Source organism: Alligator sinensis, unplaced genomic scaffold (assembly GCF_000455745.1).
Source record: "Alligator sinensis unplaced genomic scaffold, ASM45574v1 scaffold637_1, whole genome shotgun sequence".
Classification (NCBI taxonomy): Eukaryota; Metazoa; Chordata; order Crocodylia; family Alligatoridae; genus Alligator; species Alligator sinensis.
Window position 1 is genome coordinate 677337 of NW_005842368.1, and position 13029 is coordinate 690365.

The following is a 13029-nucleotide window of genomic DNA, read 5'->3' on the forward strand; positions in this document are numbered from 1 at the left end:
ACACCGCTCTAGACCAGTTACCCTGGGGGTGCCCAATCTGTTCATCCCACTGGCTAGATGAGCGGGGAGGGCTGATCCACAGGCAGGATTGTGCCCCGCGCACCAGGATCTGGCCCTGGGCCGGACACGACCCTCTCCCTGCCCCAAGTGCTGGGAGGTGCAGACCGCCGTCCCCTTCTGCCCCCACGTATCAGGATTGGTCCCCAAGGGCCACGCACCACCCCCTCTGAAATTGGGCCCCCTCCCAGCTCTGCACCCTGGGATCGGGTGCTGATCCAGGGCTCAGGGCCTGGGGCTCTCTATAGACCTGGAAATTTGGAGCCCCACAGACCAGGTGACGAAGCGTCATGGGCTGGCTCTGGCCCGCACGCGGGTGGTTGAGCACCCCGGCTCTGCCACTGATTTCCTGTGCAACCTTGCGCAAGTCATGTCACTTCTCCTAGCCTCGCTGCTCATTGGTAGCATGGGAATCGATCTAGCGGGGGCTGGTCCAGCTTTGAGCAGGGGGTTGGACTTGATGACCTCCCCGAGGTCCCTTCCAAGCCTCACTGTCTACGAATCGTATATCTTGCAGCAGCGTTGCATGACTCGATCGCACACAGCGATCCCAGAACCAGAGCGCCGGTCGCCAAACTAAACAGCTAGTAAGTAAGGAGCCTCTCATCTGCCATGCGCCTGTCCAAACTCCCATGCCGGCTGGCCCAGACGGGAACATGCTCACTCCTCCTCCTCCTCCTCAACCTGCGGAGTCGTCCACGTCTCCGGAGTCAATCCATCCACGTTTGCTTTGCTTCTGTCTGCCTCACAGACCTCCTTCCTTATGCATGCAGATGAATGGGCATCTCAGCCAGGCTCCAGCATGATTGGAGTTGATTACAGCCCAATTAACCGGTTGGTCTTTGTAGCAGCCCTGCCAGAGCTCCCCCTTGGCAGGCCACTGGACATGCTTGCTCTTAAGCTTCCCTTGGTGTAAGTGGAAGGCTGTTTCTTCCCTTGGCCAGCCAAATGCAGGCTTTTCCCTGGGAGCCTTTCACAGAAGCCGGGTCCCGTGGCCCGGGAGCAGGGCCGACTTCCTCACCCTGCCACAGCACACTGATTCCCAGTCTCCCCTCTCCTGGGCACCGTGGGCTTCCAGGTCAGCTCTTCAGGGGCTTGTGCACACACAACACGCGCTGGATTCGGGGCTGAGCTACTTTGGCCGGACAGCACAAGCAGCATGCGGATGATCAGCCGTGCACACATTTCCCTGCCTCCGTTTCTCACTATCCTGAAAAGGGAGGGAAGAGCTTGTCCCCACAACTTCAGCAGCTTCTTCTCCTAGGCTGGTTCCATATGAATAAATGATCGTTAAGGTTTCACAGCAAATTAGTTATGCTCCCTGGTCTGGCAGAGATGTGATACAGCCCTTGGCAGCAAACAGAGCATCCACATCCACTGAAACAGCCCCTGATTCAATATTCCCTCGTACGAGTTTCAGGCCTCTCGCCAGAAGTCATAAGCCGGGCGCGGACAGCTTCTGATAACACATCCCGTTCTTCCAGCTACCCGAGCGCTTCCACGTCGCTGGCAGCGCGGCTCCTGCTCCACAGGTCCCGCCGGCCCTGGGCCTCCGTCCCTTGGACGTGGCTCACCACTGCCCGCTCCTTGCTCTCCGATCGGCAGAGCGGGGGGTTCTGAGATAACGAGCGCCAAAATGAGGCAGGTGCAATTAGACAGCCATCATCTTCAGGCGGGGATCTGATCGCTGCCAAGGGGCTCGCCGAAACCCCCGTTAAGCTGTTTCAAGCACCTGTCCCGCTTTGCCACTCACGAAGCCCCTGTGAGACAGCTTGGGCTATTGCTGTGTCGCACGCAGGCAAACAAGTGCGCTCGGTGGTGAAGTAACTTGGTCAAGGGTGTGCAGGAGATCATCAGCAGAGCTGAAGAACGGGGTATCGGGGTCTGCTGCTCCTGGCTTGTTCCTTAACCCCACTTCCCCTTTTAAAGAGATTCACAATGGTGTAGTCGCTGAAACAAAAGTAGGTGGTCCACTCTCCCTCCATAACTCCTCCTCCACATCCTAATGCCTGCACTGGGTGGTTTATTATTTTTTTCTTTGCACGCTGGCAGTGCCCAGTGACCAGCTGCCCGTTTCTGCACCCTGGGCAGCGCTCAGTGCAGGGGCAGTGGCCAGCGGGAACTGGGCAGGCTGGCCAGAGGTTTGCTGCTGCGGGGGAGATGTCGCCTCCTCGTTTTGCTGCCGATGCGTGTCGAGCGGAGACTTAAAAACTGATTTGCGGTGACAAAAATAGGAAGCAAGAGGGCTGACCCTCTCTGACACCTCCCTCTGCAGCACTGTGCTCCTGCCAGCTGCCGCCACCCCTCAGACACCCCTAACCCCAGCACTGCTACCCTGTGCCCTCCCCACTGCTGAAGCTAGAGCCACTGCATGGAAGCTGCCCAGCATGGGGGAACGGGGGACAGGAGGGTGGTGCCCCCCACGTATGCAGTGCCCGGACCTCATGCCCATTGTTACAGTACTTATGCCAAGGTCTGCCAGTACAAAAGCTCCCTCGGGGACTCAGTCGGCAGGGCACAGCCCAGAAGGCAGCGGTGCCAGTCAGCCCCGTGATCGATGCTACGGCAAGTGGGGGTGCACGTCTCTTCTCGCTGCACAGTGAGATGTGGCAGATGTGCCGCGGCCGGCATCCTCTCAGGCGGGCAGCAGTGCTTGCGATTTGTGCTCCCATCTTCTGTGTCCAGGCAATGCAGCAAGCGCCAGACCCGCTCCCTGCAGCGCGGAGGCTGCCGGGTCACGTCGGCAGTGCGGACCTTTCACGGGGGCTTGCAGGAGAAATCCTCCCCTCTCCCGACACTGTAAGAAGCTGCGGGCCCTGCTCTGTGAACCAGGTGGGAACTGGTTGAGCGTGCCTGGAGTGTCATCCTTGGGGTCAAGAGCTCCTGCTGACCGGAGGCCGAATCCAGAAGCGATGTGCCAAGTGATGCATATGAGAGTCATTCACACGTCAGTATGGAAGTAGGAACAGAAAAGCATCCTGCGTCTCGCTCCGGTTCTGGTTGGCTGAGGTCCGGGTGTCCAGGGGTTAGGCGGTGGCAGGGTCTCCCCAGCAGGGAGGAGACCTCAGTGGGCCTCGAGTGGGGCTAGCTGGCTCCCGCATCCCCTCCTGCAGCCCACGGTGCAAGGAAGGGAAGGGGTCTCAGGGGTTTGAGCATGTTATGCAATCTCCAGTTGGAAAATAGTCTCTCAGGACCACAGGTATCTGGGCACGGTTTAAATTAGGGCTGATCTGCGCCTGGGGCTGGACCTGCTCAGCCAGCTGCAGGATTGGGCCACCACAAACAGGGAGGCAGGTGTGAGGTATGCCTTTGCCTCTCAGGAGGCTGCCTGCCTCTGGACTCACCCGTCTCCCACTCTCCAGACACAGAGCTTAAAAGTGGCAGATGCCCATCTCCCACCGCAGGCTCCCCTATGCATCTTCCCCGGCTGAACGCACGTGCGTGAGCAGAGCTGTTAACACAAATGCTCGGTGTCTTTTTGAAATAAAAATAGCAAATCACTTTATATAAGAGAGACATTTTCTTCAACCTGTGTCAACGGTCATGGTGGTGGGCTACCCTGGGGGGCCAGCAGCGTCCCGGGATACTGATAAGCCAGGAGTGCAGTTCTGCTGGTGGCAAAGTACGGGAAGGCTCACTGATTTCTGTGGTACCAGGGGGTTGGAAAACCTCTTTGACCATCATCCGCGGTCAAGGGGGAATCCAAAAAATGTCTCCAACTGTTCATTGCACCTCTGGTTCACGTCCCAGCAAACTTCATGTCACGCACTCTGCTGTCCCCCGGCTCATGGGACACGGACCCTGCTCACTCATGTGGCCACAGCTCTGTGCAAATGTCACACTCCTTTATTTTATTTTTTTTAAGAAATGTTTCCTGTTCCAAGCCAAATCAGCCAAATCAAGTCCAAATCCCTGAGTCAGTCGAGAACCATCCGTGGCCCTTAACCGGCAAACATCTTCCACCCCTACCAGGGGCTTCAGATGTTTCCAACATCTTTTGGCAGGCATCCTACGTGCAGACCCAAGCCCGGAGGCTTGGGGTTCGGATGCCCCCCAGTTTTGCCTGCCCTCAAGCGTATGGCTGCAGGAGCAAGCTAGGGAGGAGCCTCCCACTTCCATAAAATGAGGTTTAAGCCCCAACACCTCAGTGGGTGCTAACCCACGCCAGAAGAACAGTAATCCTGGAGAGGGTTTAAGGAAAACTGCCTTCTTGGACCCAGATACATGGTGTTTCCCCTGCCACACACCTGCTGCTGTTCTTATCATGCAAAAATGCATCAGCCCTGATGGTTAAGAAGAGGATCTTCCGCAGAGCTGTAAGGATTGCAATCCTTTGCTTTCAAACAAGCCTCTGAAAGGGCTTTGCAGACCTGCGGTCACCACACTTCAGAGGCCCCTTTAACAAGAAGGGAAACCGAGGCACAGGCATTCAGCAACTCGCCCCGGGTCACACAGTGAAAGTGGAGCAGAGCCTAGAAGAAAACCCTGGAGTCCTACTCCTCCTTGTGCGTCCTAACCAAGAGCCAGAGCTCCCCTTGCAGACAAAAAGATGCAAAGCCCTGGGGCCTTATCGTCTCCTCTCTTGTAAAGCCCTGAGGAGTGTCTGCTCTGGGGCCTCCTCTGTGCTGAGCCATGGAGGATGCGACTCTTGCAGCCCCTCAGTTGTTCAGCTCAAGCTGCTTTTTGCTGGAAGTCCCACGTTCAATTCCCAACGTGTCTGCTGGGAGGACAGCTGTCGCCCGCTCAGGCGCGGAGCCCCCACTGAAGTCGAGGGAGTGCCGTGCACACGTTCAGTCCTAGGGTGCCTGGCTGGCAGAGATGGGAAAGGGGGAGTGTTGTCTGAGTCACATCCCCTCTGCAAAGGCGAAGGGTTATACAAGTCGCTCCGACTCCTTTTGGAAACTGTTCCCCTCGGCGCAGTTGACTGCAGTGCTGTCGACGGGTTGGAGGTCCCTCCTGCTGCAGCTGCAGCAGCACCAAGCAGGTTATCACCAATGCATGAATGCAACCACCTGGGAGCTGCCTCCTGTATCATGGCTCTGACGCCAGGGTACCAAGATGGCAGTGCCAGCCCCAAATACAGCGTGAGGCAGAGCAGCCAGTGCAGAACCGAGATTCAGGGCCAAGCGTGGCTCACGTCTCTTCAGGTACGGGCAGACGAGCGAGTCACCACAGGGCAAGCGGGGTGTGAATTCCTACCCTGTGGCAACTGCCCATGCACATGCACCTCCCCAGGGGCAATGCAAGGTGTCTCATTCTGCTTTCTGCCTGGGGGAAAAGTGTGCACCGACCGCTAGCACGGGGTAGCTGCTGAGCTGCAAGTTCACACCCTGATTTGCCAGCAACTTGCCCAGCCGGCTGTACCTTTGTGGAGAGCCATTTCTCTGTTAATTCTAAAGGGTTGGGAGGTTTTAAAAACATTTTGGCTTGATTCGAACTGAAAATCTAGCAAAACTGTTGGTGAACTGTCAAGCAAAGAACAGGTCCTACGGGGTGAGCAAACCCTTCTGATTCCAGGTATTTTTTTAACTTTAATAAATGTTGGAGGAAACTGAAACAAAAAGAGTCCTTTTTAAACTCAGTGAAATGTTTCATATGGTTTTGCATTCCCCACCGCCACCAAGCCCCATATGCACAATTCAGCAAAACCGAAATAAATTGGCCCCCCCTGTTTTGGTGTCACCAAGCATGAGATATACTAAGCTGGAGACGAATGCTTTCATTCATGTCTAATCTTTGGGGGTCAGACCACTACACAACCCTGTGATAGCTCAAATCACCCCTTTTGATGCTGCTGCTGGCTTTGCTCCAGGGTTGTCTATGGAGCTGTACCAGCTCGCTCCAGGTTGCCTTGGGTTGCACGTGACCTTACTCTACAGGGAACAGAGGCTTCCCAAACCAAGCTGGGATGCTCATTTCGTTGGTTGATCATAGGCTAATAAATGAGAGAAAGCTGAGGACAGAGAGGATGAAACTGGGGTCCTAGGTGGGTTTGGGGGTCCGAGTGAGCTTCTGGCTGGCCCGTCAGACACACGGGGTGGTAGTGCCCTAAAAACCTGCTGTGTCCATCTGACACCTCTGAACAAAGGCTCAACGTGGGTCTGGATCACCTCCAGCTGGGAGACATAGTTGAACTGGTTCCTACTGGTGAAAGTTGTCAGGACAAGGCTGTTCCAGGGATCCTTAAACCCACAGGTGCCGACTCAAGTGGGTGCTCTGGGGCTCAAGCGCCCACTGAAAAAAAATGAGTGGGTGCTCAGCACCATGAGCCAAAGCCGGCAAAAGCCACAGTCTTAAACCATGTGCTTAAACCATGGTTTCCTTCCCCACCCCAGCACTGAATAGCGGGGACACACGGGGCAGGTAAGACCGGAAAGCAGGATTTCTCGTCCATCTGGGAGCGATGCTCTTAGCAAAAGGGATGACTCATCCCAAGGCTACTTGATGCAATGCGAGCGAGAGGGTAGGATCGTGCCCACACTCTTACGCCCTCGGATGAGCTACACTTTGCATGCTCTTCCCTTTGATTTCATGGGGTTCTGTGACTGCAGCAAAGTAGGCAGCGGGTGCAGGAGGGTTAAGCTGAGCAAAGCTGGCTTCTTGTGGCTGTTTGCTGTTTGCAGACGGTAGGAGGGGGGAGCTGATAAGGTTTGGAATTAAGGCTTAATCTTTGCTGAGTCTCGTTAAAGCTGGGCAGCAGAATGAGTCAGGGGATTGGCAAGGGCTCCCAGGAGAGGGAGAGGGGACGAGGCTGGACCCTTCAGCTCAGCTTAGAGCCACACACATCAACCTCTGGCTCCAAAGGACACCCGGGACTGAGCAAACAACAAGGTGTGGCAGGAGAAACTGGGCTCTGCTGCGTCACAAACTCCCTGGACATCCTCAAGCCTGTTACTTTTGTGCCTCGGTTTGCCCATCTGCAACATGGAGAGGGATAATGGGACCGGGCCACACCACCCCCAGCAGATTATCCAAAAGAGGCTTCACGTCTGCGGTGTCCTGCTAGAATGGCCCAGTGGCATTTGGCTGTCACATCATGGCAGGGGGCAGACACAGATTGCGATCAAAGCTTTTCAGTCCTGCTAATTGAAAGATGGTATCAGCGCGGCCTCTCCAGGCGCACGCCGTCGCCCAGGGATTGTAATTCACCATGAAGAGTTGACGGGGACGGAGGCGTTCTGGCCCCGGCGATAAGCGCAGCAGCGACCGCGTGTGAAATCCTGGCTTGGGGGTGCATTCGCTGACAGCGCCTGGGAGCTGGGTAACGTGCAGGGGTCAAGTAGCGGCTCTGGGCTGTCTCGCTCTCAAGCGAGGGGAGGCCCAGAGACAGTGGGGTGAGAACTGAGCACTTCAGAGGGTTAATTCACCCACCTTTGGGCAGAAGCAGCTGTGCAAAGCCCTGCTCCCATGGAGCACAGGGCTGAGAGTATTTCTGTGTGATGGTGTAGACGAGGGTTCAATCCCTTCCTCGGTCTGCTTCAGAGCTGGGACTTGGACTAGGTTCTGCTGCCTCTTGGGGGGGAAGGTTACAGGGCAGCACCGGTTCCTCTTTTCATTGCATGCTGCACGTAAGTCTTCCTGTGAATCTACCTGGACAAATCCTTGAGCCTTGCTGTCCCTCCCTGATGACAGAGAGCTGGTCAGGAGAGCAGGCACAGCTCCCTCCTGCAATGCAGAGCCAGCATAGCTTATTCCCATATTGCTTTCCCCACCTTGCTTCCCACCACACAGCTCCTTGGAGCACCCACTGCACCCTGGGAGGTAGTCCTGGATTGGAGCCGGCTAGTGTAATTTAGAGCAGCCCCTAGGCTGGCTTAAACTACACAGAGCTGGTGGAGCTTGCAGCCAACACCCAGCAATCCTTCTCCTTTGTCCCACCATTTTTTGCTGGGCAGAGCTGAGGATTTGCCCCGTTGTCTCTTCTGGGCATCACGTTTGCACCCAACAGCAAACCCAACAGCTGGGACCGAGGCGAGAAGAGGGATTTGAACTGGTCTGCATACTCTGACACTAAGTCACATCCTTGTTGAAGTCAAGAGAGCTGCAGGAGAAAAGCCTGCCGGGCCATAACTGCAGGGAGAATTCACTGGCAAGCATGAAAGCAGGGACTCCAAAGACGTGCTAATTGTCACCGCGAGAGGCACCTGGGCATGCAGACAGCAGGGTAATTCTCCCATCACGAGGAGGCGATGGGATCACACGCTCATCATAAACACAGGGTGCCAAGATGAGAACGCTCTCTTAAGCACGCAATTAGTGGAGGTGGGGATGAGACCATAACATTTTCCTCCTAGAACAAATCCCTGCTCAGCAGAAATCCCTGCCTGGAATCCGCGAGACACATTGACGCAGCTCCCTAGGTGGAAAGGACGGTTTTGCAGGCGTGTGTCTGCTCTCCAGCCTGTCAGGCAGGGGATTCTCGCTCGGCGTGGAAAATTTTTCCCCTTGGATGACGTCAGGGAGATGCGGGGCAGCTCCATAGCCGCTCAGCTCCCAAATTTCTGCGCACCCAGCAGCCCAGCTTTGGGACAGACAAGGGCAAAATGAACTTACCCCCTTCCTGATGCCTCCCTGAGAAACAGCTAGTTCAAAAGGCCTCCTGTCTTGGGGTGACCCTGGGGGTGCTTCCATTTTCCCTCTTTCAATGGGAGAAACATACTTCCTCCACTGTTCGTAAGGCACTTTGGGTTCACTAAGTGGAAAGTATCCTTAATTACTATCAGCGAGCGCTGCTCTGTGCTCCTTTCCCCATTGTGAAGTAGCAATGCTGTTAAGCATTACAAGTATCTAGCCCAGAAGTTCAGATTATGAAGGCCCTTCGAGATCGGGGACCGATTGTTCCTGGTCTGCTCCAGGTGGGAATAAAAAATGAATGGAGACTACTGGCTACAGCTCACTAAACCACTCAGCCATGGACATTACTAACTGTCGCCAGCACGATGCAAAAAGAATAGCATGGGGTTAAAAAGATGTCCTATAAAAAAAAACAAGCCAAAAAGCAAACAAGCAAACCAAAAAAAAGTAGTATATGATTAATCTGTGACGCTTCCTGCTGAGGTGCCAGGTTAAGGAAGAGTCAGGAAAGGAAGAGACATTTCCCCAGTAAGAATAGGAATATGGGAACGTAGGACTTGAACAGGCTTCCTGGGCCGTCGAGTCCAGCCCCCTGTGTTTGCACGTAATCATGAACCCAAGGAACCCCCCAATCACCATTTCAACCCCTACCTCCTCAAGGAGCAATATCTGAACAGCGTCTGCCAGTCAACATGCAAAACAAGGCCCGTCGGGCCCCGTCCCGTGCACTGGAGCCCAAACTGATCAGCCCAAGGGGGCCAGGCAAAAATTATTTCCTATGGGAGAACACTGTATGAAGTGCCTGTTGACCTAAGCATGTTACACCCGTGATTTTCAACCTTTTTTCATTTGCAGACACCTAAAAAATTGCAAATGGAGGCGCAGACCCCCTTTGGAAATTTCGAATGGAGGTGCAGACTGCTTTGAATTGTAAGTGTGGGTATTCATACACTCTGGATTGATCATAGTCATCTTTTGCAGGCCCGTTAAACATAGTCTGTGGCCCTCCAGGGGTTGGAAACCACTGCGTTATGTGGAGGACCGCATTACCAGGACCCTCAGGAACATTGCCCCGAGACAGCCCAAGCCAAGCATGAAACCAAGGCTGCTATTCCCTGTCACCTGCAGCCTCCCCGCCGGTCAGGAACCCTTCAGATCCAAGCTAATTATACGTCAAGGTGCAAAAAAGCCTCATTTTGAAGCGTGACAGCATTAAAGGAAGAATAATTCTTCTTAGAGGCATTTACAATGGGGCCCAAGCCCTTAAGCTAAGCAAAGAACTAGTGGTAGGATTTTTCTCTCCTCTCCCTTGGGTTGGAAAATACACTTCAAAATCCCCTGATGCCTTTGTCCTGAGGATTTGGCAGAGTAGGCTGGAAACTAAATTCCTCCCACATTGATCTATTAGGATGTGCATGGGGCTCCCAAGGGAATTACTATAAGCCCCATCCCTTGGTTCATGGGACTGCCCTCGGTGCCCGATAAGGAATAGACCCAGGGGCCAGGACGATGGACTTGAGCCAGGTCGACTTCTGTCGACTCTGGATTATTTTGTGCACAAACGATGAGACTGGCAGCAACGTATCACAGCCGTTCCCTATAGCCAAGGTCAGGGCGAGGTTGTACTGAGACAAGTAAAGGGTGATGCCTACCCCAGGGAGCCACCAAGACCTTCATTCTCTACGTTATACACCTGACACGACCATAGTGCTGTCCCGTTTGCACACACACACTCACAGTTACACGCCAAAATGGGGCCTGATTCAAAGCCTAGATAGGAAGACTCCCATTGACTTCATTGGTTTGGATCAGGCCCTGGATCTGAGCATACTATGGCTCATAGAAAGAGCAGCGTCGGTTTAGTCACAATGAATGAATCAAACTGGCTTCAGCAAATAGCCACAATATTGTCCGACAGTGTCCCCCACTGGCAGCAGCTAACACAGTGGCAGCTTTGCTCTTCGAACGTCTCTCTCTTCCGACGTTAAAGTTGGGACTAGCCTTCCCGAGCGAGAGAAAAAATCTCCGAGCCCATCTCTAGCAATGGAAAAGTAAAGCGCAGATGCCACGTAATGTAGCGTGTCACAATCACAGCGCAGCAGTGTATTTCAGCCGCAAATGCTATTATCACGGAAACGTTCACCAAACGCACCGGAGAATGATGATATTATCGCTTACGGCGCGCGGCGCAGCAGCTCATAAACATTAATTAAGCCGCTCTCCTTTGTGCAGAAGGCTGGACCAGTAGAAAATTGTATTTCTGCCTTTTGTGAGATTTCAGCGCGAGCTGGGTTTGGCTACGCATTTCCCTCCTTTATTTGATGCCCGTAGAAAAGCAAGTGCATCCTTTTGTTAATCCCCTAAATCGGGTAATGGGTCATAATTGGCCAGATTACAGGCGGCAGTGAGAGTATAAACACAGATGCAGCATCTATACATTCAGCAAGGCAATTTGGAAGTAAAGCACTGCTGGGAAGAGGTTTCCTCAGCCCTGTCTCCATCCGGCACAGCTCAGTTGGACCCTTTCATTCCCTCCACTCTCTACCGGGGCAGCCACAAGAACATTTTTACCCTTTTGTGCGTTTTCCAAAAGACAAAAGCACAGCTCCTCATTCAGCTTCCCCCAAGAGCCTCCGGCAGCCTCCCCCACGAACTTCCAAAGTTAATCATCTCTGTTGTGGTTGCCTTAAACGAGATGAGATAGAAACGCCGAATGGGGAAAGGGATGGGTGAGCGAGGGAGAGACTTCTGAACTGGGGTCAGAGGGATGCTCTTGGGAATGGCTGGATAAAGCTCAGAGGGATTTTTTAAAAATTTTTTATTCTCAAGACAGCAATCAAGAAATCCTCCCCTGCCCCGTGCTGGTCACTAGCACCTGTTAAAGGACCGTGCCCGGCACAAGCTGTCATTTAAACGTCGTCTTTCTGATAAATATCAATACAAACAGCAGGGACGACATGGAGAGAGGAAATCAATGCAGACTTTACAGGGAGGATAATGTGGTTTTCCCACCGGCTGAGTAGACTGGGATGCGTGGAGCCTTTCCCGCTCCTGTTGCGTTTCCGTCTGCCTTGCCACGTCCAAGAAGGATTTTCTAGGGAGGCAGACGGGGAGAGCAAAACTTTGTTGCGCGCTGTCTGCCCTGCCTAGGCTCTGAGCTTGCTTCCAGCCAGAGGAACTTCTTTAGGAGAAATATTTGTTTTAACACTTCAAAGGGAAACAAGGAGGGGGAAAAAAATTCCTCGGTAAAACCTCAAGCCTCCCTCAAAGACTCCCAAGGTCTTTGTACTAAACGGATGTCCTGAGCTGCTGAAGCACCTGCATGCAAAGAAAGCGGAGCCCCGTTCACCCTTTTCCCCCAAACCACATTAGTGACCGACGCAGAAAGAAGTGCTGGGAGCATCAAACAATTGCCTACCTGAGGGTGTGTTGTCAGTAGCAAGTCTTCCTCTGATATGTGACTCTTCCACAGTGTCTCTGTCACAGTGGTATATATATACAGTACACACACACACACGCATGCATGCACGCCTCCCTCCCCATCCCACTAACACGTGCATCTGTGAACCCACCCCCAGAAGGCTGGCTGGCTGACTGACACACTGACTAGCAGCTGGGGAGCAGTGCGGTGACCCTCCTCTCCCTCCCCTCCGCTCCCCCCACCCCCAGCACCCTTCCAGAAACACCAATGTCACATCGAGAGCCCTTTCCCCGAATGCGTTAACGCGCCCACCGCGACACCAGCCAGCTGCGTAAGAGCAGCGCCTCGCTCTGTTATTCACTGGTAGGAGTCACAGGAGCAGCTACAGCTCAGACCTCCTCGTGCCAGGTGACTGCAGCATGGAGCTCCCCCTCGGGCCACGCTCCCAAAGGGACTCGGCTCCAAGTCAGCGTGACAGCGTGCGAGCCTTCAGCTCCTCTTGTTCCTCCTTGCGGCTTGCAATTGTGCCATTGCACGCGGGCTTGAGATCCGCTCTGCTGAGAAGGAGGCAGCGAGGGGCAGCGGGCAGGAGTCAAGGCAGGGGAGTGTATTTGCAGCTTTGCCACTGACGGGCTGCGCGGCCTTAGGCGAGTCACTTCAGCTCTCAAAGCGCCCGTTTCTGGGGAATGACGAAAGCACTGTGAGATGCGAGGAGAAAACTGCTCCGTGGAAGCTGTGCACCATTGTTAAAACTCCCTGACCGTTGTATTATTACCAGGACTCTGCATTTACATACTGCCAGCACCTCTCAGGCAAGGGTGTCACGGGGCTGTAGACCCCTGAGAGGAGGGGAAGGGATATACAGTAAAACCCACGCCCTTCACATCTGCGTGCTTTGCAGTCTGTTCAGTACATGGGGAGTGTGGCGGGCCAGTAGGGGGCGCTCCTGCGTTGAGCCGCCCACCTCCCTGCGCCCG